This window comes from Scylla paramamosain, chromosome 22 (assembly GCF_035594125.1).
Source record: "Scylla paramamosain isolate STU-SP2022 chromosome 22, ASM3559412v1, whole genome shotgun sequence".
Classification (NCBI taxonomy): Eukaryota; Metazoa; Arthropoda; class Malacostraca; order Decapoda; family Portunidae; genus Scylla; species Scylla paramamosain.
The window spans coordinates 22,771,450-22,799,155 of record NC_087172.1 but is presented as its reverse complement, the minus strand read 5'-3'; the positions used below and the strand labels follow the sequence as shown (position 1 = coordinate 22,799,155).

Sequence of the window (27,706 nt, the reverse complement as noted above, 5' to 3'; positions counted from 1 at the left end):
ACCTTTTTTTTTTCAGACTGTTATGTACCAAACCCTAAAGTGTATGCAAAGCCACCTACATGAGGAAATTAAACGACTTTACCAGATACCTGTCTTTTGAGTGTTTTTCAGCAAGTTAGGCACCAAAACGATAAATAATATGGAAGTCACTCTTTATGGGAATCCAAAACAAAATTACTGAAAATGTGTCTTTTTAGTGTTTTACTTAGAAAAACATTAGAACGGATGCAAACCAACCAATATGAAGAAATAGAATAATATTACTAAAAAGTTATATTTTGAGTGTTTTTGAGCTTGTTACCTACAGAAAATGCGAAAATAGTTGCAAAGCACTCTTGGGAAAGAAAAGGACATTACGAGAAACGTGTATAATGAGTGTTTTATAGTTTCACAAGAACCACAAGGCAAAACACGCAAAAACTCGTGTATATGGAGATGTTTCTTAGATACCAAAATGCTGAAATTCATGAATAACACTCTTAATTGAGAAAGAGAACAACCTTACCAAATGGGTGTATTTTGAATCTTTTTAACATTCTTACTTACCAAAACCCCAAATTGCATGCGAAACTAGCTTTATGTGTGAAAAAAAATATTACCAGAAAAGTGTCTTGAATTTTTTTGAGCGTGTTAGGCAATAAAGCACTAAAAAGCAGGGCAATCACATTACATGGGAATAAAACCAACTTTTACCAATAACTTGCCTTTAAGTGTTTTTAAGCTCCTTACATACGAAAACGCTAAAACGCATACAAAACAAGTATTTTGAGTCTTTTGTAAGATTGTTACGTAAAAAAACGCCTAAATGAATCGGAAATATCCTATATGGGAAAAATTAAAAGACATTACGAGAAACGTGTATTATGAGTGTTTTTTTTATTTTCTTAGTATCAAAAGGGTAAAACGCATGAAAAACACTCTATATGGAGAAACAGAACAATACTGCCAAAAAAAAAACATGCATTTTGAGTGTTATCACATTGTTAGTTACCAAAAAGCCAAAATTCATGCAAAGACCCATATCTAGATATATGAAACGACTTTAAAAACGTATGAAAATACCATATATAGAGAAACAGAATACACTAACCAAAAACGTGTATTTTGTGTGTGTTTTTTTTTTTTTTTTGAGTTTATTATGTACAAAATCGCCTGTCATCAAACAAATCACCTTGCATATGGAAATAAAAACGACATTACGAGAAACGTTTGTTGTGTGTGTGTGTTTTTTTTTTTTTTATTACTTTCTTATGTACCAAATCAGTACTTCAATAGTGCTCTGAAGAAAAAGAACAAACTTACCAAAAACAGGTATTTTTTTTACATTGATAATTACCAAAACGCCAACATGCATGTAAAGCAACCTATATGAAGAAACGAAACGAAATCACTAGAAACTTGTCTTTTGTTATTTTTTGGGCGTGTTAGGCACCAAATCAGTAAGTAACGAAATCACCCCATAGGGGAATACAAAACAACTTTACTAAAACGTGTCTTTAGAGTGTTTTTTTTAGGTTCTTACGAACTAAAATGTCAAAATACATGCAAACACCCTGTTAGGTAAGAAAGCACCAAAAACAGCCTATATGAGGAAACGAAAGGACATGACAAAAAATGTGTATTATGAGTTTTTTTTTTTTTTTTTAGCTTAGGTACCGAAACGCAAAAATGGAGAAAGAAAAAACATTACCAAAATCGTGTAATTTGAATGTTTTTCACATTGTCAGGTAGCAAAACACCATAATGCTTGATCGCTATACGAGAAAATTAAACAACAATATAAGAAATGTGTTTTTATGTGTTTTTCAGCGTGTTAGGCACGAAAACGCTAAATAGCATGGAAAGCACCTTATATAGAAATGCAAAATAATAAGCATGTCTTTTAAGTCTTTTTAAGTCTTTTTACGTTCCAAAACGCTAAAACACGTGCAACAAACACGAATAATCTTACCAAACAGAAAAAAAAAACTTACCAAAAACGTGTATTTTGAGTCTTTTTGAGTCTGTTACGTACATCATCTTAAAGATGCATGTAAAACACCCTGTATGAGGAAACGAAAGAACATTACGAGAAACGTGCATTATCAGAGTTTTGAGTCTCTTAGGTACCAAACACTAAACCGCCTGAATGAAAATTAAATATATTCTATATCTCTTAATAGAGAAACAGAACATCACCAAAAACATGTTTTTGAGTGTTTTTTTTTTCTTTTTATGTACCAAAACGTCAAAATACATACGAAGCATCCTATATGGGGAAATGGAAAGACGTTTGGAGAAACAAGTTTTATTTGTGTTTTTGAGCTTCCTAAGTAAGCTTCCTAAGTACCAAAACGCTAAAAAGGATGAATAGCACCCTATATAGAGAAAAAGAACAACATTATCTAAAATCTTTATTTTGAGCGTTTTTCACATTATGTAGCAAAACATCTTAATGCGGGCAGATCCCTATATGAAGAAGTAAAACGATATTACAGGAAACGTGTCTTTTGAGTGTTTACTTGAGTGTTAGGAATCAAAATCCTAAAAAGCATTGAAAGAACCCTATTTGGCAATATAAAATAACATTACCAAGAAAGTGTCTTTAGAGTGTTTTTCACCTTCTTACATCCGAAATCGCTGAAAAGCATGCAAAACAACCTTTACGGAGAAACAAATTAACATTACCAAAAACTTGTATTTTGATTGTTTTTGTGCTTGTTAAGTATAAAAGTGCCAAATTACACGCAAAGCATCCTACATGGAAAAAAGAAAGGACATTACGAGAAAAGTGTATTATGAGAGATTTTGAGCTTTTTAGGTACCCAGACTCAAAAACACATGATTAGAACTTTATATGGAAAAATAACTCTACCGAAAACTTTTACTTAAACTTTTTTTTTATATTGTTAAGTACCAAAAGACAAAATGCATTGGAAGCCCCCTTTATCGGGAAACGAAACGACATTATCATCAACGTGTCTTTTGAGTGTTTTTCAACGTGTTAGACACCAAAACACTGAAAAGCATGGAAAGCGCTCCATAAAGGAATACAAAATAATATTACTAAAAACCGGTTTTAAAGGTTCTTATGTACAGAAACGCTAAAACTCAAGCAAAACACCCTTTATAGAGAAGCGAAATAAATATTTCGTTGTTAAATTACATTCAGGACAGTTAGGGAATATCCCTTGCAGAAGAATAAGATCGCAGAAGAATGATCCTAAATGGATGACTGAGGTTAAAACATTACATAGGGCGAAAGAGAAGTATATATGAGATTAAAGACAGGGGAAGTGCCATAATATAATGAATTAGAAAAGTCAGGAGTTTAACAAGGAAAGCTAAAAATAGTTATGAATTAAAGGTAGCCAGCCAAGCGAAGATGGACCCCAAGGGATTTTATCATGCATATAAGACGAAGAATAGAGAAACAATAGTTCCTTAAAGACAGCAGAATGGGACCTGCTTAGTTGTTGGGAGGAGATTAGTAAAATTGTGAACGAGTATTTTTTAAATGTCTTTGCCCAGGAAAACTTGCAGGATTTGCCGAATAGTGACAAGATATTTAGAGTAGAAGAAAATGAGAAGCTGACAGATATTACCATAACTAAAGAGATAGTGGAACAGGAGATAGATAAGCTGAAAAGTTCAAGTCACCAGGACCAGATGAAATATATTCCACAGTATTTAAGAATTGGAAAAAGGTTATAAGTAATCTGGATAATGTCATGGCCAAGCGGCAGGCGACAGAGTGTTGTAATAAACGGCTCTAAATCCGAGTGGGGTCAAGTAATTAGTGGGGTGACAAAGGGATTATTAGTATTTGGGCCGATGTTGTTTGTAATATATGTCAATGACTTGGATAGTGGAATTAGTAGTGTTGTTAGTAAATTTGCGGATGACACGAGAGTATGTAGATTAATTAGGTCAGAATCGCATACCATCGCATTGCAGGCAGATTTGGATAGGATGAACGAATGGACAGACAGATGGCAAATGCAGTTTAATATCAACAAATGCAAAGCACTTAGCGTAAGTAGAAGAAACCCACACAGTAGTTACACAATGAACAACTAAGTTCTGGCAGGTTCAGGGTTAGAAAAAGATTTGAGATTTAAAGTTAGCTCTGAACTCCGTCTAAGAAAGCAATGCAAAGAGGCCAGAAACAAAGCAAATAGTGTATTATGATTCATTTTCAGGATCTAAAAGTAAAATTCCCGAAGTAATATTAAAGTTACATTTAACGCTGGTCAGACTTCATCTAGACTACGCAGTCCTATTCTGGTCACCACATCACAGGAAGGATAAAGGTCTTTTAGAATCACTTCAAAGGAGAATGACTAAAAGGATACAGGGGATGAGGAGTATTCCTTACGAAGCGAGATTCAAGCTGTTAAATTTACATTCTTTTAGAGAGACGTAGGTTAAGAGTGGATCTGATAGAAGTCTTTAAGTGGTATATGGGTAGGGGAACATAAGGAGAATTCTTAGAATCTGTAACCATGATAGAACAAGAAAAATAGAACATCAAGTTTTCAGGCTTGAGCCTGAAAATTGATGTTCAAAAAGGAAACAGGAAGGAATTGGTTTTCAAATACAGTAGTAGATGATTGGAACGGACTTAGTAATCAAGCTGTTAGTGCTGAGGCACTTGGCAACTGTAAGAGAAAATTACACATTTATAGATGGGGATGATAGTGGAAATACGTAGGCATACTTCATACAAGTACTGCCACGTGTAGGCCTGATGCCTTCTTGCATATTTACTTATTTCTTATGTTCTTATGTTCTTATTACCAAAAGCGTGTATTTTCAGTGTTTTTCAGCTATTCCGTGAAAAATAAAATGCCAAAATGCATGCAAAGCACCCTAAATGACGAAAAAAAGGGACATTACGAGAAACGTGCATTATAAGTGTTTAAGAGATTCTTAGATTCCAAAACCTTGAAACTCATGAATAACACTCTTAATTGAGAAACAGAACAACCTTACCAAATGCGTGTATTTTGAGTGTTTTTCACATTCTTGGTTACCAAAACCCCAAATTGCATACGAAACTAGCTTTATGTGGAGAGAAAAAAAAAGACATTTCCCGAAAAGTGTCTTTTGAGTGTTTTTGAGCATGTTAGGCACCAAAACAGTAAATAATATGGAAGTCACTCTATATGGGAATCCAAAACAAAATCACTTAACACTTGATATTTCAGTGTTTTACGTAGAAACACGCTAAAACGGATGCAAACAAACCAATATGAAGAAATTGCCAAAAAGGTATATTTTAAGTGTTTTTGAGCCGGTTACCTACAAAAAAACGCGAAAATGGATGCAAAGCATTCTATATTGGGAAACAAAAGGACATTACGAGAAACCTATATAATGAGTGTTTTATAGTTTTACAACAACCACAAGGCAAAAGTTTCTTAGATACCAAAATGCTGAAACTCATGAATAACACTTTTGATTGAGATACAACAACCTTACCAAATGCGTGTATTTTGAGTGTTTTTCACATTCTTAGTCACCAAAACACGAAATTGCATGCGAAACTAGGTTTATGTGAGGAAAAAATTATATTGCCAGAAAATGTCTTTTGAGTGTTTATGAGCGTGTTAGGCAATAAAGTACTTAAAAGAAGGGCAATCACATTACATGTGAATAAAACAAACTTTTACCAAGAACTTGCCGTTAAATATTTTTGAGCTCCTTACATACCAAAACGCTAAAACGAATGCAAAAAATCCTTTATGGAGAAACACAATTACATTAAAAAAAAACATGTATTTTGAGTGTTTTTGATCATGTTACCTATAAAAACGCTTAAATACATGCAAAGAATCCTATGTTTGGGAAACGAAAGGACATTACGAAAAACGTGTATTATAAGTGTTTTTTTAGTTACTTAAGTACCAAAAAGCTAAAACCCACAAATAACACTCTTTATGAAGAAACAAAAAAAAAAATAAATAAAAATAAAAATAAATAAATGAAATAAAAGAAAATAATTTTTTTTTTTTTTTTGTTATTCATCTTCATAGGTACCGAGATGCCAAAATTCTGTTAAAATTCAGGGAAATTATGTGGATAAAAGAACATTATCGTAAAAGTTAATTTTAGTTTTTTTTTTCGGACTCTTATGTACCAAACCCTAAAGTGCATGCAAAGCCATCTATATGAGGAAATTAAACGACTTTACAAGAAAACTGTCTTTTGAGTGTTTTTCAGCATGTTAGGCACCAAACCGATAAATAATATGGAAGTCACTCAATATGGGAATCCAAAACAAAATTATTGAAAACGTGTCTTCTCAGTGTTTTACGTAAAAAAACGCTAAAACGGATGGATGCAAACAGACCGATATGAAGAAATAGAATATTACCAAAAAGGTATATTTTAAGTATTTTTGAGCTTGTAACCAACAAAAAAAAAACGCGAAAATGGATGCAAAGCACTCTATATTGGGAAATAAAAAGACATTACGAGAAACGTGTATAATCAGTATTTTATAGTTTCACAAGAACCACGATGCAAAAAACGCAAAAACTAGTGTATATGGAGAAGGTTCATAGATACCAAAATGCTGAAACTCCTGAATAACACTCTTAATTAAGAAACAGAATAACATTACTAAATGCGTGTATTTTGAGTGTTTTTTCACATTCTTAATTACTAGAACCCTAAATTGCATGCAAAACTAACTTTATGTGGGAAAAAAAAATATTACCAGAAAAGTGTCTTTTGAGGGTTTTTGAGAGAGTTAGGCAATAAAGCACTAAAAAGGAGAGCAATCACATTACATGGGAATAAAACCAACTTTTATCCACAACTTGCCTTTAAGTGTTTTTTAACTCCTTATATACCAAAACGCTAAAAGACATGCAAAACACCCTTTATGGAGAAACAGATTAACATTACCAAAAACATGTATTTTGAGTGTTTTTGATCATGTTACCTCTAAAAACGCTTAAATACATGCAAAGAATCTTATGTTTGGGAAACGAAAGGACATTTCGAGAAACGTGTATTATGAGTGTTTTTAAGTTCTTTAAGTACCAAAAAGCTAAAACCCACAAATAACACTCTTTATAAAGAAAAAAAATTAAAGAAAAAATAGGATTTTTTTTTATTCATCTTCATAGGTACCGAGATGCCAAAATTCTGCCAAAATTCAGGAAAATTATGTGAAAAAAGAACATTATGAAAAAAGTTTTTAGCTTTTTTTCGGACTGTTATGTACCAAACCCTAAAGGCACCAAAACCATAAATAATATGGAAGTCACTCAATGTGAGAATCCATCACAAAATTACTGAAAAAGTGTCTTTTCAGTGTTTTACTTAGAAAAACGCTAAAACGGATGCAAACAAACGAATATGGAGAAATAGAATATTACCAAAAAGGTATATTTTAAGTGTTTTTGAGCTTCTTACCTTCAAAAAACGCGAAAATGGATGGAAAGCACTCTATATTGGAATACAAAAGGACATTACGCGAAACGTGTATCATGAATGTTTTATAGTTTCACAACAACCACAAGGCAAAAATAGCAAAAACTCGGTGTATATGGAGAAGTTTCTTAGATACCAAAATGCTCAAACTCAGAAATAACACTCTTAATTAAGAATACAGAACAACCTTACCAAATGCATGTATTTTGAGTGCTTTTCACATTCTTCGTTACCAAAACCAAAAATTGCATCCGAAACTAGCTTTATGTGGGAAAAAAATTACAATACAAGAAAAGTGTCTTTTGAGTGTTTTTGAGCGTGATAGGCACTAAAGCACTAAAAAGGAAGGCAATCACATTATATGGGATTAAACCAACTTTTACCAAGAACATGCCTTTACGTGTTTTTGAGCTTCTTACATACCAAAACGCTAAAACGCATGCAAAACACCCTTTATGGAGAAACAGAATAACATTACCAGAAACATGTATTTTGAATATTTTTTATCATGTTACCTATAAAAACGCCTAAATACATGCAAAGAACCCTATGTTTGGAAAATAAAAGGGCATTACGAAAATCGTGTATTATTAGTGTTTTTAAGTTCCTTAAGTACCAAAAAGCTAAAACCCACAAATAACTCTTTAAAGAGAGAAAAATTTTTTTTTCTTTGTTATTCATCTTCATAGGTACCGAGATGCCAAAATTCTGGGAAAATTCAGGGCTATTATATGATAAAACAAAAATTATCAAAAAAGTTAATTTTAGTTTTTTTTTCGGACTGTTATGTACCAAACCCTAAAGTGCATCCATCCTATATGAGGAAATTAAACGACCTTACCAGAAATCTGTTTTTTGAGTTTTTTTCAGCATGTTAGGCACCAAAACGATAAATAATAAGGAACTCACTCTATATGAGAATCCAAAACAAAATTGCTGAAAACGTGTTTTTTTCTTTGTTTTACGTAGAAAAACGCTAAAACGGATACAAACCTACCAATATCAAGAAATAGGAAAACATTACCAAAAAGGTATATTTTGAGAGTTTTTCAGCTTGTTACCTATAAAAAAACGCGAAAATTGATGCAAAGCACTCTATATTAGAAAACAAAAGGACTTTGCAAGAAAAGTGTTTAATGAGTTCTTTTTTATAGTTCAAAAGAACCAAAAGGGAAAAAACACAAAAACTCGTGTATATGGAGAAGGTTCCAAGATACCAAAATGCTCAAACTCATGAATAACACTCTTAATTGAGAAACAGAACAACCTTACTAAATGCGTGTATTTTGAGTGCTTTTCACATTCTTAATTACCAAAATCCCAAATTGCATGCGAAACCACCTTTATGTGAGAAAAAAAATTACATTACCAGAAAAGTGTCTTTTAAGTGTTTTTGAGCGTGATAGGCAATAAAGCACTAAAAAGCAGGGTAATCATATTATATTGGAATAACACCAGTTTATACCAAAAACTTGCCTTTAAGTGTTTTTGAGCTCTTTATATACCAAACAGCTAAAACGCATGCAAAACAAACTTTATGGAGAAACAGAATAACATTACCAAAAACATGTATTTTGAGTGTTTTTGATCATTTTATCTATAAAAACGCTTAAATACATGCATAGAACATTATGTTTGGGAAACAAAAGGACAATACGAGAAACGTGTATTATGAGTGTTTTTTTTAAGTTCCTTAAGTACCAAAAGCTAAAACCCACAAATAACACTATTTAGAAAATAAAAAATTAAAAAATTAAAAAAATAGGAATTATATTTATTTATTTATTTATTTTTTTTTTTTATTATTCATATTCATAGGTACCGAGATGCCAAAATTCTGTGAAAATTCAGGGCAATCATATGATAAAAGAATATTATCAAAAAAGTTAATTTCAGCTTTTTTTTCGGACTGTTATGTACCAAACCCTAAATTGCATGCAAAGACAAAATTAAACGACCTTACCAGAAATATGTGTATTGAGTGTTTTTTTTTAGCATGTTAGGCACAAAAACGATAAATAATAAGGAACTCATTCTATATGGAAATCCAAAAAAAAGTTGCAAAGCAACCAATATCAAGAAATAGAAAAACGTTACTATAAAGGTATATTTTGAGTGTTTTTCAGCTTGTTACCTACAAAAAACGCGAAAATTTATGCAAAGCACTCTATATAAACAAAAGGACATTGCAAGAAAAGTGTATAATGAGTGTTTTCTAGTTCAAAACAACCACAAGGCAAAAAACGAAAAATCTCGTCTATATGGAGAGGTTTCCTAGTTACAAAAATGCTAAAACTCATGTATAACACTCCTAATTGAGAAACAGAACAACCTTAATAAATGCGTGTATTTTGAGTGCTTTTCACATTCTTAGTTAACAAAACCCCAAATTGCATGCGAAAATAGATTTGTGGGAAAAAAAAGACTACCAGAAAAGTGTCTTTGGAGTGTTTTTGAGCGTGATAGAAAATAAAGCACTAAAAAGGAGGGCAATCACATTACATTGGAGGAAAACGAATTTTTGCCAAGAACTTGCTTTTAAGTGTTTTTGAGCTGCTTATATACCAAAACACTAAAACGCATGCAAAACACTTTATGGTGAAACAGAATAACATTACCAAAAACAGGTATTTTAAGTGTTTTTGATCATGTTACCAATAAAAAAGCTTAAATAAATGCAAAGAACACTCTTTTTGAGAAACGAAAAGAGATTACGAGAAACGTGTATTATGAGTGTTTTTAAGTTCATTAATTACCAAAAAGCTAAAAGCCACAAATAACACTCTTTATTAAGAAACTATAAATAAATAAAAAAAATAAAATATTTTTTTCTTTCTTATTCATCTTCACAGGAACCGAAATGCCAAAATTCTACAAGCCAAAAAACGCAAAAACTCGTGTATATAGAGAAGTTTCTTACATTCCAAAATGCTGAAACTCTGGAACAACACTCTTCATATAGAAACAGAACAATCTTACTAAATGCGTGTATTTTGAGTGCTTTTCACATCCTTAGTTACCAAAACCCCAAATTGCATGCGAAACCAGCTTTATGTGGGGAAAAAATGACATTACCAGAAAAATGTCTTTTGAGTGTTTTTGAGCGTGTTAGGCAATAAAGCACTAAAAAGCAAGGCAATCACATTACATTGGAATAAAACAAATTTTTAACAAGAACTTGCCTTTAAGTGTATTTGAGCTCCTTATATACCAAAACTCTAAAATGCATGCAAAATACACTTTATGGTGAAACAGAATAACAGTACCAAAAACATGTATTTTGAGTGTTTTTGATTATGTTAACAATAAAAACGCTTAAATACATGCAAAGAACCGTATTTTTGGGAAATGAAAGGACATTACGAGAAACGTGTATTATGAGTGTTTTTAAGTTCATTAAGTACGAAAAAGCTAAAAGCCTCAAATTACATTCTTTATTGGGAAAAAAATAAATAAATAAATAAAAAAATACGATTTTTTTTTCATTCTTATTCATCTTCACAGGTAACGATGTGCCAAAATTCGGGCAAAGTTCAGGAAATTATATGAAATAAGAACATTATCAAAAAAGTTAAATTTAGCTTTTTTTTCGGACTGTTATGTATCAAACCCCTAAAGTGCATGCAAAGCCACCTATATGGGGAAATTAAACGTCTTTGCCAGAAAACTGTCTTATGAGTGTTTTTCAGCATGTTAGGAACCAACACGATAAAACCCAAGGAAGTCAATCTATATGGGAATCCAAAAACAAAATTACTGAAAAGGTGTCTTTTCTATGTTTTACGTAGAAAACGCTAAAACGGATGCAAACCAACCAAAATGAAGAAATAGAATAACATTACCAAAAAGGTATATTTTGAGTGTTTTTGAAATTGTTACCTACAAAAAACGCGAAAATGGATGGAAAGCACTCTATATTGGGAAGCAAAAGGCACCAAAAAGCATGTTAGGCACCAAAACGATATATAATATGAAAGTCACTCTATAAAATTAAAATAAAATTAAAACAAAATTACTGGAAACGTGTGTTTTAAAAGATTTACGTAGAAAAACGCTAAAACGGATGCAAACCAACCAATATGAAGAAATAGAATAACATTACCAAAAAAGTATATTTTGTGTGATTTTGAGCTTGTTACATAAAAAGAAACGCGAAAATGGATGCAAAGCACTCTATATAAGGAAAAAAAAGGACATAAAAAACGTGTATAATGAGTGTTTTATAGTTTCACCAGAATCACAAGGCAAAAAACACAAAAACTCGACTGTATGCAGAAGTTTCTAAGATACCAAAATACTGAAACTCATGAATAACACTCTTAATGAAGAAACATAACAACCTTACTAAATGCGTGTATTTTGAGTGTTCTTTACATTCTTAGTTACCAAAACCCCAAATTCCATGCGAAACTAGCTTTATGTGAGAAAAAAAAATGACATTACCAGAAAAGTGTCTTTGAGTGTTTTTGAGCGTGTTAGGCAATAAAGCACTAAAAAGCAGGGCAATCACATTACATGGGAATAAAACCAATTTTTACGAAGAACTTGCCTTTTACGGTTTTTGACACGCATTTAGTAAGGTTGCTCTGTTTCTCAATTAAGAGTTTTATTCATGAGTTTCAGCATATACACGAGTTTTTGCGTTTTTTGCCTTGTGTTTTTTTTTTTTTTTTAACTATAAAACATTCATTATACATTTTTCTCGCAATGTCCCTTTCTTTCCCAATATAGAGTGCTTTGTATCCATTTTCGCGTTTTTTTGTAACAAGCTCAAAAACACTCAAAATATACATTTTTGGTAATGTTTTTCTGCTTCTAGATATTGGTTGGTTTGTATCAGTTTTAGCGTTTTTTTCTACGTAAAACACTGAGAAGACACGTTTTCAGTAATTTTCTTTTGGATTCCCACATAGAGTGAGTTCCTTATTATTCATCGTTTTGGTGCCTAACATGCTGAAAAACACTTAAAAGACAGATTTCTGGTAAGGTCTTTAATTTCCTCATATGGGAGGCTTTTCATGTCTTTTCAGTGTTTTTGAGCGTGTTACACAATAAAGCACTAAATGCCAGGGCAATCACATTACATGGGAATAAAACCAAATTTTACCAAGAATTTGCCGTTAAGTGTTTTTGACCTCCTTACATATCAAAACGCTAAAACACATGCAAAATACATTTTATAGAGAAACAGAATAACATTACCAAATACATGTATTTTGAGTGTTTTTGATCATGTTATCTAAAAAAAACGCTTAAATACATGCAAAGAGCCTTATATTTGGGAAACGAAAGAACGTTACGAGAAACGTGTATTATGAGTGATTTTTAAGTTCCTTCAGTACCAAAAAAGCTAAAACCCACAAATAACACTCTTTAGAGAAAAAAATGATAAATAAAAAAATTTAAAAATGGGATTTTTTTTTTTTTTTTTTTTTTTGTTATTCATCTTCATAGGTACCGAGATGCCAAAATTCTGCCAAAATTCAGGGAATTTATGTGGAAAAAAGAACATTATCATAAAAGTTAATTATACCTTTTTATTTCGGATTGTTATGTACCAAACCCTAAAGTGCATGCAAAGCCACCTATATAGGGAAGTTAAACGACTTTACCAGAAACCTGTCTTTTCAGTGTTTTTCAGCATGTTAGGCACCAAAACGATAAATGATATGGAAGTCAGTCAATATGTGAATCCAAAAGAAAATTACTGAAAACGTGTCTTTTCAGTGTTTTACGTAGAAAAACGCTAAAGCGGATACAAACCATCCTATATGAAGAAATAGAATAACATTACCAAAAAGAAATATTTTGAGTGTTTTTGAGCTTGTTACCTACAAAAAATGCAAAAATGGATGTAAAACAAAAATGGATGTAAAGGACATTACGAGAAACGTGTATAATGAGTGTTTTATAGTTTTAAAAGAACCACAAGGCAATAAACGCAAAAACTCGTGTATATAGAGAAATTTCTTACATACCAAAATGAATAAATGCATGAATAACACTTTTAATAGATAAACAGAACTACCTTACCAAATTGTGTATTTTGAGTGTTTTTCACATTCTTAGTTACGAAAATGCCAAATTACATGCGAAACTATCTTCATGCGGGAAAAAAAAATGACATTAGAAAAATGTCTTTTGATTGTTTTTCAGCGTGATATGCAACAAAACACTAAAAAGCAGAACGATCACATTACATGGAAATAAAACCAACTTTTACGAAGAATTTGCCTTTAAGTATTTTTTAACCCCTTATATACCCAACCGCTAAAACGCATGCAAAACAAACTTTATGGAGAAACAGAATAACATTACCAAAAACATGTATTTTGAGTGTTTTTGATCATGTTATCTATAAAAACGCTTAAGTACATGCAAAGAACATTATGTTTGGGAAAGAAAAGGACATTACGAGAAACGTGTATTATGAGTGTTTTTTTTTTTTTAAGTTCCTTAAGTACCAAAAAGCTGAAACCCACAAATAACACTCTTGATTTAGAAAATAAAAAAAAATAAATAAATAAAAAATATGATTTTTTTTTTTTTTTTTGTTATTCATCTTCATAGGTACCGAGATGCTAAAATTCTGGGAAAATTCAGGACAATTATGTGATAAAAGAATATTATCAAAAAAGTTAATTTCAGCTCTTTTTTTTTCGGACTGTTATGTACCAAACCCTAAAGAGCATGGAAAGCCTCCAATATGAGGAAATTAAACGACCTTACCAGAAATCTGTGTTTTGAGTGTTTTTAGCATGTTAGGCACCAAAACGATAAATAATAAGGAATTCACTCTATATGGGAATCCAAAACAAAGTTACTGAAAACGTGTCTTCTCAGTGTTTTACGTAGAAAAACGTTTAAACAGATGGAAACCAACCAATATCAAGAAATATAAAAACGTTACCAAAAAGGTATATTTTGAGTGTTTTTGAGCTTTTTACCTACAAAAAACTTGAAAATTGATGCAAAGCACTCTATATTGGGAAACAAAAGGACATTGCAAGAAAAGTGTATAATGAGTGTTTTATAGTTCAAAAGAACCACAAAGCAAAAAACGCAAAAAACTCGTGTATATGGAGAAATTTCCTAGATACCAAAATGCTGAAACTCATGAATAACACTCTTAATTGAGAAACAGAACAACCTTACTAAATGCGTGTATTTTGAGTGCTTTTCACATTCTTAGTTACCAAAACCCCAAATTGCATGCGAAACCACCTTTATGTGAGAAAAAAATGACATTACCAGAAAAGTGTCTTTTAAGTGTTTTTAAGCATGATAGGCAATAAAGCACTAAAAAGCAGGGAATCATACTACATTGGAATAACACCAATTTATACCAAAAACTTGCCTTTAAGTGTTTTTGAGCTCCTTATATACAAAACTGCTAAAACGCATGGAAAACACACTTTATGGAGAAAAAGAATAACATTACCAAAAACATGTATTTTCAGTGTTTTTCATCATGTTATCTATAAAAACGCTTAAATACATGCAAAGAACATTATGTTTGGGAAACAAAAGGACATAACGAGAAACGTGTATTATGAGTGTTTTTTAAGTTCCTTAAGTACCAAAAAGCTAAAACCCACAAATAACACTCTTTATTTAGAAAATATAAAAAAAAAAATTAAAAAAATTAAAAAATAGGAATTTTCTTTTTTTTTTTTTTTTGTTATTCATCTTCATAGGTACCGACATGCCAAAATTCTGGGGAAATTCAGGGCAATCATATGATAAAACAATATTATCAAAAAAGTTAATTTCAGCTTTTTTTCGGACTGTTATGTACCAAACCCTAAAGTGCATGCAAAGCCTCCTATATGAGGAAATTAAACGACCTTACCAGAAATTTGTTTTGAGTGTTTTTTAGCGTGTTAGGCACCAAAACGATAAATAATAAGGAACTCACTCTATATGGGAATCTAAAACAAATTTACTGAAAACGTGTCTTCTCAGTGTTTTACATAGAAAAAACGCTAAAACGGATGCAAAGCAACCAATATCAAGAAATAGAAAAACGTTACTAAAAAGGTATATTTTGAGTGTTTTTGAGCTTGTTACCTACAAAAAAACGCAAAAATTGATACAAAGCACTCTATATTTTAAAACAAAAGGACATTGCAAGAAAAGTGTATAATGAGTGTTTTATAGTTCAAAAGAACCACAAAGCAAAAAACGCAAAATCTCGTGTATATGGAGAGGTTTCCTAGATACCAAAATGCTAAAACTCATGTATAACACTCTTAATTGAGAAACAGAAAAACCTTACTAAATGCGTGTATTTTGAGTGCTTTTAACATTCTTAGTTACCAAAACCCCAAATTGCATGCGAAAATAGATTTGTGGGAAAAAAAAATGATTTACCAGAAAAGTGTCTTTTGAGTGTTTTTGAGCGTGTTAGGCAATAAAGCACTAAAAACCAGGGCAAACACATTACACTGGAATAAAACCAATTTTTAACAAGAACTTGCCTTTAAGTGTTTTTGAGTTCCTTATATACCAAAACACTAAAACGCATGCAAAATACACTTCATGGTGAAACAGAAGAACATTACCAAAAACAAGTATTTTGAGTGTTTTTGATCATGTTACTAATGAAAACGCTTAAATACATGCAAAGAACACTATTTTTTGGGAAACGAAAGGACATTATGAGAAACGTGTATTATGAGTGTTTTTAAGTTCATTAAGTACCAAAAAAGCTAAAACCCACAAATAACACTCTTTATAGAGAATAAAAAAAAGAAAAGAAAATATAATCTTTTTTTTTTTTTTTTTATTTATCTTCATAGGTACTAGGATGCTTCTCCATAAAGGAGTTTTTTCATGCGTTTTAGCGTTTTGGTTTGTAAGGAGGTCAAAAACACTTCAAGGCAAGTTCTTGGTAAAAGTTGATTTTATTCCCATGTAATGTGATTGCCCTGTTTTTTTTCTGATTTATTGCCTAACACGCTCAAAAACACTCAAAAGACACTTCTAGTAATGTCATTTTTTTTCCAACATAGTTTCGCGTGCTATTTGGGGTTTTGCTAAGAATGTGAAAAACACTCAAAATATACGCATTTGGTAAGGTTGTTCTGTTTCTCAATTAATATTGTTATTCATGAGTTTCAGCATTTTGGTATCTCAGAAACTTGTTTATATACACGAGTTTTTGCGTTTTTTGCCTCATGGTTCTTGTGAACCACAAGTTCTTTTCCTCAAAAATAATGACACTCATTATACACCTTTCTCGTAATGTCTTTTTGTTTCCCAATAGGGAGTGCTTTGCATCTATTTTCGCGTTTTTTTGTAGGTAACAAGCTCAAAAACACTCAAAATATACCTTTTTGGTAATGTTATTTTATTTCTTCTTATTGGTTGGTTTGCATCCGTTTTAGCATTTTTCTACGTAAAACACCGAAAAGACACTTTTTCAGTAATTTTGTTTTAGATTCCCATATAGAGTGACTTGCATGTTATTTACCGTTAGGGTGCCTAACAAGCTGAAAAACACTCATAAGACAGTTTTCTGGCAAAGACGTTTAATTTCCCGATATAGGTGGCTTTGCATGCACTTTTAGGCATCTTGGTACCTATGAAGATAAATAAAGAAAAATAAAAAAACTATTTTTTTATTTTTTATTTATTTATTTTTTCTCAATAAAGAGTGTTATTTGTGGGATTTACCTTTTTGGTACTTAAGGAACTTAAAAACACTCATAATACACGTTTCTCGTAATGTCCTTTCGTTTCCCAAACATAAGGTTCTTTGCATGTATTTAAGCGTTTTTATAGATAACATGATCAAAAACACTCAAAATACAAGGTTTTGGTAATATTATTCTGTTTCTCCATAAAGTGTGTTTTGCATGCGTTTTAGCAGTTTTGTATATAAGGAGCTGAAAAACACTTAAAGGCAAGTTCTTGGTAAAAAATGGTTTTATTCCAATGTAATGTGATTGTCCTGCTTTTGAGTGCTTTATTACCTATCACGTTGAAAAACACTCAAAAGACACTTTTCTGGTAAAGTCATTTTTTTTTCCCCACAAAGCTATTTTCGCATGTAATTTGGGGTTTTTGGTAACTAAGAATGTGAAAAGCACTCAAAATACACACATTTAGTAAGGTTGTTCTGTTTTTCAATTAAGAGTGTTATTCATGAGTTTCAGCATTTTGGTATCTAAGAAATCTCTCCATATACACGAGTTTTTGTGTTGTTTGCTTTGTGGTTCTTTTGAACTATAAAACACTCATTATACACTTTTCTTGCAATGTCCTTTTGTTTCCCAATATAGAGTGCTTTGCATCAAGATTTCGCGTTTTTGTAGGTAAAAAGCTCAAAAACACTCAAAATATACCTTTTTGGTAACGTTTTTCTATTTCTTGATATTGGTTGGTTTGCATCCGTTTTAACGTTTTTCTACGTAAAACACTGAGAAGACACGTTTTCAGTAACTTTGTTTTGGATTCCCATATAGAGTGAGTTCCTTATTATTTATCGTTTTGGTGCCTAACATGCTAAAAAACACACAAAACACAGGTTTCTGGTAAGGTCGTTTAATTTCCTCATATTGGAAGCTTTGCATGCACTTTAGGGTTTGGTACATAACAGTCCGAAAAAAAAAAGCTTAAATTAACTTTCCATATAGACGAGTTTTTGCGTTGTTTGCTTTGTGGTTCTTTTGAACTATAAAACACTCATTATACACTTTTCTTGCAATGTCCTTTTGTTTCCCAATATAGAGTGCTTTGCATCAATTTTCGCGTTTTTGTAGGTAAAAAGCTCAAAAACACTCAAAATATACCTTTTTGGTAACGTTTTTCTATTTCTTAATATTGGTTGGTTTGCATCCGTTTTAACGTTTTTCTACGTAAAACACTGAGAAGACACGTTTTCAGTAACTTTATTTTGGATTCCCATATAGAGTGAGTTCCTTATTATATATCGTTTTGGTGCCTAACATGCTTAAAAACACACAAAACACAGATTTCTGGTAAGGTCGTTTAATTTCCTCATATTGGAGGCTTTGCATGCACTTTAGCGTTTAGTACTTAACAGTCCGAAAAAAAAAAAAGCTGAAATTAACTTTTTTGATAATATTCTCTTATCACATAATTGCCCTGAATTTTCCCAGAATTTTGGCATCTCGGTACCTATGAAGATGAATAACAAAAAAAAAAATCCTATTTATTTTATCTTTTTATTTCTTATTGTCTAAATAAAGAGTGTTATTTGTGGGTTTTAGCTTTTTGGTACTTAAGGAACTTATAAAAACACTCATAATACACGTTTCTCGTAATGTCCTTTTGTTTCCCAAACATAATGTTCTTTGCATGTACTTAAGCGTTTTTATAGATCACATGATCAAAAACACTCAAAATACATGTTTTTGGTAATGTTATTCTGTTTCTCCATAAAGTTTGTTTTGCATGCGTTTTAGCGGTTTGGTATACAAGGGGTTAAAAAATACTTAAAGGCAAGTTCTTCGTAAAAGTGATGAAATTATTCCTTTGAAAGTATTGATGGCTGATCTCTTTCTATAGGTGAGGGTTAGTGTTCTCTACTGTACCAAATACTGAACTATCTTTTTTACTATTTCTCCATCTGTATCCTACCCAGTAATGGTAATAGACTGAGGAACTCCCCACCTTTGTTAATTTTTACTAAGTATTGTCCTAGTGGTAATCAGCTGCAGCATTGATTTGTTTAGGAGTTGGATATCTGAGAATGAGTGGTTATTGGCACCAAGTGCAGCTCAGTTGTGGGTAACTCCAGTTGTTGGGAACACTCCATGGTACACAGATGGTGGGATAGTCTTGCCTTGGACTCTTGCAAATGTGTACTATGTCCCAGTGAGTTTTGTTTTTTTTTGACATGAATCCCAAGTTTATTTAGGCATTTCAGGGACTTATTGTGGGTGATGGAGATCTCCACAGCACTCTTCTCTTGGTTGGTGGGTAGCTGTTGAAAAATTCATATAAATAGAGATGTCAGATGTAGGTAAAATAGAGAAATGTTGATTTGATTGTGAACTAAATCCCACAACTTATATTATCTTTGATAAGAAAGGTTTCGTTTAGACCATGAAAATTGGATAAATGAAGCTGAGCATTATTTTACTGAAACAAGAAGGCACACAAAGTGAAGGAGATCGCATACTTGACTTTAGTTTGTTGTTCCTTTGATGGGGAACTTGTATCATTGTTAAAAGCTTAAAACCTGTAAAATAGCATGGATCCATCTGAATCTTTATTCAGTCAAAAGTTTATATGATGTGTAGACTATTCAAGCTTGCCAGCCTGGAGCCTGGAGCCTGCTTGTTGTAGAGTTGTCCTATGTTCTGTAGATTTGCTTGATATTATAAACAATTATGATAAAATTTTTGTAAACAATTTTGTTCTTTATTTCTTTCAGTATCAGATTCAGTATTTTCTCCATCTTATGGCAGCATATATTTTCAACACAGAGTGAGGGCAGTGTCATTCCTCCTGTCCACTACCCCAACTTCTACTCCCAACACTACCACAACAATGAGCGGTCTGGTGTGGTGGCTGAGGATTCTTTTGAAGAGGACAATGCTTCTGCTTCATCTGAGCAGGTCAGAAGGTGGATAGCAGCAGTACTAGTAGCAGACTGGTGTTACCTTGATGCTACTGCTACATTGCATTATTTGCATAGTTTTTTCAGTTATCATGGACTTTGTGTAATATGTATAAAAGTATATGAAGCTCAAGAAACTTGTTGATAAGGTTTATGTTCAGCATACAAATTGTAGGATGCAAAGACAAGGATTGAAATATCATTGCCACAATTCCTGACAAAGCATTTGGTGCCACAGAATATTCAGCAATGTAATGTTTGTTTGGCAAACAAACCAGTTTCCCTGAATGATAGCTTTATTTCTGCAGGTTAATACAGTCTCTCTATGGGGGAGAGTTTGGAGACAAAGCCAAGCATATATATATATATATATATATATATATATATATATATATATATATATATATATATATATATATATATATATATATATATATATATATATATGTGGTTTGTGAGCCAAGCATACTGATCATTACACTATCATGTGTAGTTTTAATATGTAATTTAGATCAAGGACAGTGCAGTGATAGAGGAAAAATTATTCACTAGATTTTTTCAGAGAAGTTTTATGACATAAAGGATTAAATGAACGATCAGTATATATGTATATTGGCTCACTAGCTGCATCTCTTTAACACAGAAAGCTTTCACTAATTATCTCGGCCCAATTCATTAAGTGCATCGCTGTTGTGGGAGGGAAGATATGCAGTGTTTCCTTGCCATCTGTGGGAGTTACATTCCAGAGCCTCCTGCAAATAATTAAAATCTGTGAATATGGGAAACCATTCTTATAAGGATCAGAACTACCTATATTTATAGTTTAAACCTTAAACTATGCATCTCACATTTACTAAGCAATTCACTTTAAGACAATAAAAAACAGTTATTATATGTATAGTACATGATATTTTAATTAAAATACAGTGCACTATATAATAAAAGGGGAATAAGTTGATATGTACAATAAACCCTTGATATAATGAACTTCTATTTACCAAATTTCAGGTATAACAACCTATTTAAGGCTGCTGTCTCCTACCTCTCTCTCTCTCTCTCTCTCTCTCTCTCTCTCTCTCTCTCTCTCTCTCTCTCTCTCTCTCTCTCTCTCTCTCTCTCTCTCTCTCTCTCTCTCTCTCTCTCTCTCTCTCTCTCTCTCTCTCTCTCTCTATACACATATATAGCAAATTTTCATCTCAAGTGACCCACTCTCCCCCCATATGTGTTCGTTATATCTTGGGTTACTGTAATTTATAACTGAAAGAATAATTTGGGCTCTTTGGACTGAAAGACTGAGCTGGTGGTGACACCTGGCAACTCTGAAAACTCCCCATTAGTTAGGTTAGGTTAGGGAAAACTCTGCAAATATGCAAAACCATGAATATGTGAGGGAACGCTGATATATGCTATCTCTTATTTGTTGTAGATGTATTCCATTCTATTGGCATAGAACGATAGGAAAATGGCATCAAGGAAGTAGGGATGCCACCAAACTTTATGAGACTAGACATAACCTTGCACATAGAATTGCTGAACATAAAGGTATTTCTCCTTGAACTAATAATCAACCAGCTGTTCCATCATTTTCAGCAATAAGTCCCCATTCACATGAACATGATCATCCCTTTTTGTGACAAAGTTTTTAGAATACTACACAAGACAGAGTCCAATATGGATACAAAATTATTAGAGGCAATATATATTAAACACATAAATCCAGTACTGAATAATAACTTAACATCAAGTCAATCACATATTGTAAGATAATGTTTCGGAGGCCCGTTCCAATACCATTATCATAGTGTTAGGAACCCAACTTTTTCAGTCCCTCTCTCATTGCCATACAGGCAAGATGTGTGTGGATACTTATTGTTTTCTGTCAATCCAGTTTATAATCTTGGTGCTTGTAGTGTTTTGTTTTTTGTGTGTAGTGTCATATGATGTGAATTTTATACAACTTTTACATAGTATTTTATTGTTTTTTCTAGCTTGAAGCTGCCTGCAGAAATAGGCAAAACAGCAACTGACGAAAGAATAAAGTTGAAGGAAACTGGAGTTTCCCTGCAAAACAAGCTATCAAGAAGACCTATACAATGTGTGTGTATATATATATATATATATATATATATATATATATATATATATATATATATATATATATATCCTTGTCTTCATAATGCTCTTCATTGGCACTTGAAGCATGCATCACACTTTTGTATGATTGATCGTATAATTTTTCCTGAGTGGCCCAATCACCCACACTATCACATTCACTATCCAAGTCCTTCCTTCAGCCTTGACACATGCACTGTAATGATGGAACAGTATTTTTCTGTATGTCACAACTAGATAAGTGTAATCAACTAGGTTAACACACACACACATACAGGTATTTTTGAGGGCTTCAAGGAAGAGGATCTCAATGTAACTCATACAAATACATGAATGTGGATAACTAAAGAAGAAAATGTGAAAATACAAGAAGCTTAACAGCGATGATAAAGGCATGGAAGGAAGAAACAGAAGTGGGTGGCGACAATGTAAAAAAGATATCCAATGATATAATAGAGATGGAAAGGGAAAAAGAAAACAAAGAACTGAGAAGAGGTGACAAAAATAGTGGACTTAAATAAGAAATACTGTGAAGAGATTAAGAAACTCAAGAAAGAGAATGAAGAATTAAAGAAAACTTTGCAAGAGAGGTTAGGGTTGGAGGAGTGAGAGTTAGTTACAGAGGAAGTCAAAGGTTGGAAAGAGAGAGAACAGCAAAAGGTGGACATGGAGGACATAACAAGGCAACAGCAACAGAAACAACAAGGATATGGAAAAGCAAGTGATTAAAATAATAAAGGAAAAAAGTAATCTTGTGAGAGACACAGTACAGAGAAAGATGTGTATGGTGGTATTTGGGGTCAAGGAAAAGAACCTACCCATGAAAACAGCTAGAGAGAAAGAAGTGAAAAGAACTAAGGAAATTATAGCAGAAGTGGCAGAGGAAGGAGAGGGGAGAGTCGAACAAATTGAAGAGGTTTACAGGATCGGAAAGTATGACAAAAATAGAACAAAGCCAATGTAAAACAAGAATCATGTCACAAACAGCAGCAGAACATGTCTTGCAAAGAACAGGAAAATTGGCAAAAGCAAAAGGATTGAAGGAAATATGGATAAAAAGAGACATGAACGAAGAATAGAGAAGTAAACTAAAAGTCAAAAAATGAATAGAGAACACAGGAAAGTTGTGGACATGAAAGTGAGGAAATGGTGGCACAAAGATGCCACACAAGACCACCAAACAGAAGTTTAAAGATTATGTATACTAATGTAGATGGTTTGGTGTCCAGCCTACTGGAACTTGAAGACTATTTAAAGAACAATAAACCAGATGTGGTATGTTTAACAGGAACCAAACTAGAAGAGGAAATAAAGTTGGGATTTGCAAAGGAAGGATACAGTACATGGAAGAGGGACAGAAAAGGAAAGGGAAGAGAAGTGATGATATTGGTAAGAAAAGGATATTGTTGTTGAGGAAGTGGAATATGGTGATGGAATGGTAGAAACAATGAGTGTTGTGATTAAGATCAAAAGATGTGAAAAAAGGAAAATCATTGTGAAATACATACCACCAAAAACTAATGCATGGTAGACTAATAAATTCAAAAGTATGCAACTAGAAACAAAAAAATAGTATGGAGGAAATGATAAGGAAAGGTAACAAAGTACTCTTAGTAGGTGACTTCAACACTAAAAGAATTAACTGAGAGGAGATGGAAGTAACAGAAAATGTTGGGTCATGGAGTGAAGAACTTATGCAAACCATGATGATGAATACAACGAGACAGTGGGTGAATGAGCCTATAAGATGTAGAAGAGAAGAAGAACCATCACAGCTGGATTTAATGTTTATGAAAACCCCAGAAAGTAGACCAAGTATACATTGAGTTCAATGGGAAGAAGTGATCATGTGACAATAGAGATAGTACTACAGGAGGAAACAGTGTTGCACAGGAAAGAACAATACAGAAATTGGAGACAGAACTATGCTAAGTTAAACTTTGCAGAGCTTAGTAAGTTTTATTGAAAAATTAAATGGAAAGAGCAATTTGAAGGTAAAGTAGTGCAAGAAAAATGAGATATTTTTTAGCAAGTATAGAGAGAGGATGCAACAGTTTGTACGGTTATAAAATGAAAATTGGGAAACAAGAACGGTATAATGGCAGGTGTGTAGAAGCAAATAAGAAAAAGGACAGGACATGGAAGAAAATGGCTATGGCCTGTTTTAAGACTATACAAGTGGAAATACCCTGGTCTGAGGCAATTTTTTCTCTCTCTCTCTCTCTCTCTCTCTCTCTCTCTCTCTCTCTCTCTCTCTCTCTCTCTCTCTCTCTCTCTCTCTCTCTCTCTCTCTCTCTCTCTCTCTCTCTCTCTCTCTCTCTCTCTCTCTCAAACAAAAAATAAAAAAGGTGGAGAAACAAGGGGAAAGGGAGATGAATGAACAGAAGGTAGCCAAAATCAAATTTGTACATTTGTGTGTGTTTGCATTTGTTTCTTATTTGTATTTTCACAGATTGACCCAAATCTAAATTACCATTTTTAATGAGAGAGAGAGAGAGAGAGAGAGAGAGAGAGAGAGAGAGAGAGAGAGAGAGAGAGAGAGAGAGAGAGAGAGAGAGAGAGAGAGAAATCACAAATACCTACTAACCTGGAAAGTGGAGTCCTTGATGATAAATTGGCTGGGATCAGCAGGGTGAACTGTGGCAGAAGTTTGGTGCATGGCAAATATGGCTTCAGGATGAGTAAATGGAGAGGCAGGAGGGAGTGATGGTTGTGGGGGAGATGATGAGTGAGCAGAAGGTGAGAAGGATGAGGAGAAAAAAGGTGATGGTGCAGAGAATGATGAGGAATGGACTAATGGGGAAGGGGAAATGTGAGATAATTTTGAGGACACAAAGGCAGTAATAACAGGTGGTGTAGTGCTGAGGTGAGTATGGTCTGAGGCATGGCCAGGAGCTGCTGTATGACCAGATTTCTGAATTTCCAGTCAAAGTGTCTGGCTAAGAGTTGGAGATCTGGCAGAGAAGCTGTGGCCAGAGGAAGGAGGCTTGGCTGCTGCACCAGACCCATAGACCACATCTTTGGAGTGGCTAATGTTGCTATTTTTAATCCTGTTCTAGACAAATATTTATTAATTATGGAAGCCTTGTCCGAATTTGGTACACATGTATAACTCTCTCTTTTGCTGGTTGTACAGAGATCTTTATTCTCTTTGTTTTCAGTTGTTATTTTCTTTGCCTTATTCTTAAGCCTAACAAGGAGCCCTTCAGGATAACCCAGCTTTTTGAAAGTTGATATGATATATCATATTTCTTGCTCTAGGAAGTTGTTGCTGCAAATTCTGAACGCTCTTAAGTAAAAACCAATAATCACATCAGATTTGACTCTCATGCTGTGGGCTGAAAGGTAGTGAATGAAATCGTCCTTATTGGACATTCATTCACTTGTTAATAATAACAGCGTAGTGTACAGCATACCATGCAAAGGTTGTACAAAGCAGTACATAGGAGAAACAGGCAGGGGACTTAAAACAAGAATAGCAGAGCATAGGAAAGATGTTTTAAAATGCAACACATCAAACTCCCTTGTATTGCACATAGAAAAATGTAAACACCTACCAAAATGGGAAGAGGCTAAGAAATTAAAGTTGGATTGAAGAAAAGAATAAGAAAAGCTATAGAGGCAGCCCTCATAACAACTAGGGGAGTCATTAACCACAGAGAAGGTTTTATCAGGTGGGCGGGTAATTCCGCCAGATTGGCCCTCAGGTCAGGTACAAGGAAAATCCCCAGTAAAGGCTCGTCACGTAGGCGGATAATGCCACTTGACTAGGAAAATAAAATTAGGTGAGGTACACGCCAGGATGGCAATACTCTGTACGAATGTCAAATGAGAAAATTTTGTATGTTGTTATAAATAGTGTGTTTTCACTCATGTAAATCAGTCTCTCTGAGGATGGCTATTCAGCCAAAATGTTAGAGATTAAAAGAATCCTAACTCCTCCCTGGGTTTTTATCCCCCTTCCTAAACCCAACTACTTGTCAACATGAACAGTTCATATCCCAGAGTACTTAAGGAATGCAAAGAAGTTATTAGTGAACTGTTAGTTTCTGCCTTTAGGAAATCACTTGAGATACCGGTAATGTGGAGGCAAGTTTAAGCTTTAAGAAAGGAGATTTAAGCTTAACTTCTGTTGTAGATAAAATAATGAAGTCTGTAATAGTAAAGAACATTAGGGAACATTTAGACAAACATAACTTGATAAATTGGTCACAGCATAGCTTCACAAAGGGGAAGTCTTACCTGACAAACTTGTCAAGATTTTACTGTAAAGTTTACATGGCAGGAGATAATGCTGATAGTTATGACATCCTATATCTGGACTTCAGTGAAGTGTTTGACAAGGTACCCCATCAGAGGCTCCTGAGAAAGGTTAGGGCACACGGAATAGATGGGAAGGTGTTAGGGTGGATAAGGTTGTGGCTAAGTGACAGGCGACAGAGTCATAATAAACAGCTCTAAATCGGAGTGGGATTAAGTAATTAGTGGGGTGCCACAGGGATCAGTATAAGGGCCATTGATGTTTTTAATATACATCAGTGACTTGGATAGTTGAATTAGTTGTGACGTTAGTAAATTTGAGGATGACACGAAGATAGGTAGATTAATTAGATTAGAATTGGATGCCATTCCCTTGCAGGCAGATTTGGATAGGATGAACGAATGGACAGACAGATGGCAAATGCAGTTTAATATAAAAAAATGTAAAGTACTTAGCATAAGTAGAGGAAATCCACACAGAAGGTACACAATAAACAATGAACCTCTGGTAGGTTTAGGGTACAAAAAAGATTTAGAATTTATAGTTAGCTCTAAATTCCATATAAGAAAGCAATGCATAGAGGCCAGAAACGGCAAATAGGATATTAGGATTTATTTTTAAGAATGTTAAAAGTAGAAGTCCCGAAGTAATATTAAAGTTATATTTGGTGCTGGTCAGACCTCATCTATATTATGCTGTGCAGTTCTGGTCCCCCATATTACAGGAAGTATATAGGTCTTTTAGAATCAATACAAAGGAGAATGGCTAAAAGGATACAAGGAGTGAGGAGTATTCCTTACAAAGAGAGATTGAAGCTGTTAAATTTACATTAAGAGAGATGTAGGTTAAGAGGGGACCTGATAGAAGTCTTTAAATGCTATAAGGGTTACAACACAGGGGATGTAAGCAAAATTCTTAGGATTAGTAACCAGGATAGAACAACAAATAACAGTTTTAAGCTTGAAAAATTTAGTTTAAAAAAGAGATAGGAAGGAATCAGTTCTCAAATAGAGTGGTAGATGAATGGAACGGACTCAGTAATCAGGTTGTTGGTGCTGGGTCATTAGGAAGCTTTAAGAGAAAATTAGAGATTTATGGATGGGGATTGATAGGTGGAAATAGGTAAGTATATTTCATACAGGAACTGCCACATGTATGCCTGATGGTTTCTTGCAGCTTCCATTTTTTATGTTCTTATATTCTTATGAGTATGTATCTTGAACCTGAGATATTATGCTTGTCTTATTATCACAGGGATATTGATCATAGAAAAGAAACACTCATCTTTTGTACTTACATTTTTTTTTTTTTTTGTG

The 27,706-nt window shown here is 33.2% G+C and overlaps 2 long non-coding RNA genes across 2 annotated transcripts; one reads left to right on the top strand and one right to left on the bottom strand.

The window, feature by feature from the left end:
* Nucleotides 1–19,842: 19,842 nt before the first annotated feature.
* LOC135111802 (uncharacterized) lies at nt 19,843–26,722 on the top strand. Its single transcript, XR_010273915.1, has 3 exons — nt 19,843–20,015; nt 22,006–22,118; nt 25,056–26,722. It is a non-coding gene; the product is annotated as an uncharacterized LOC135111802 (long non-coding RNA).
* Nucleotides 20,155–25,062, bottom strand: LOC135111803 (uncharacterized). The gene is made up of 2 exons (XR_010273916.1): nt 24,717–25,062; nt 20,155–20,769 (listed from the first exon to the last, which is right to left on the bottom strand). It is a non-coding gene; the product is annotated as an uncharacterized LOC135111803 (long non-coding RNA).
* Nucleotides 26,723–27,706: the final 984 nt, after the last annotated feature.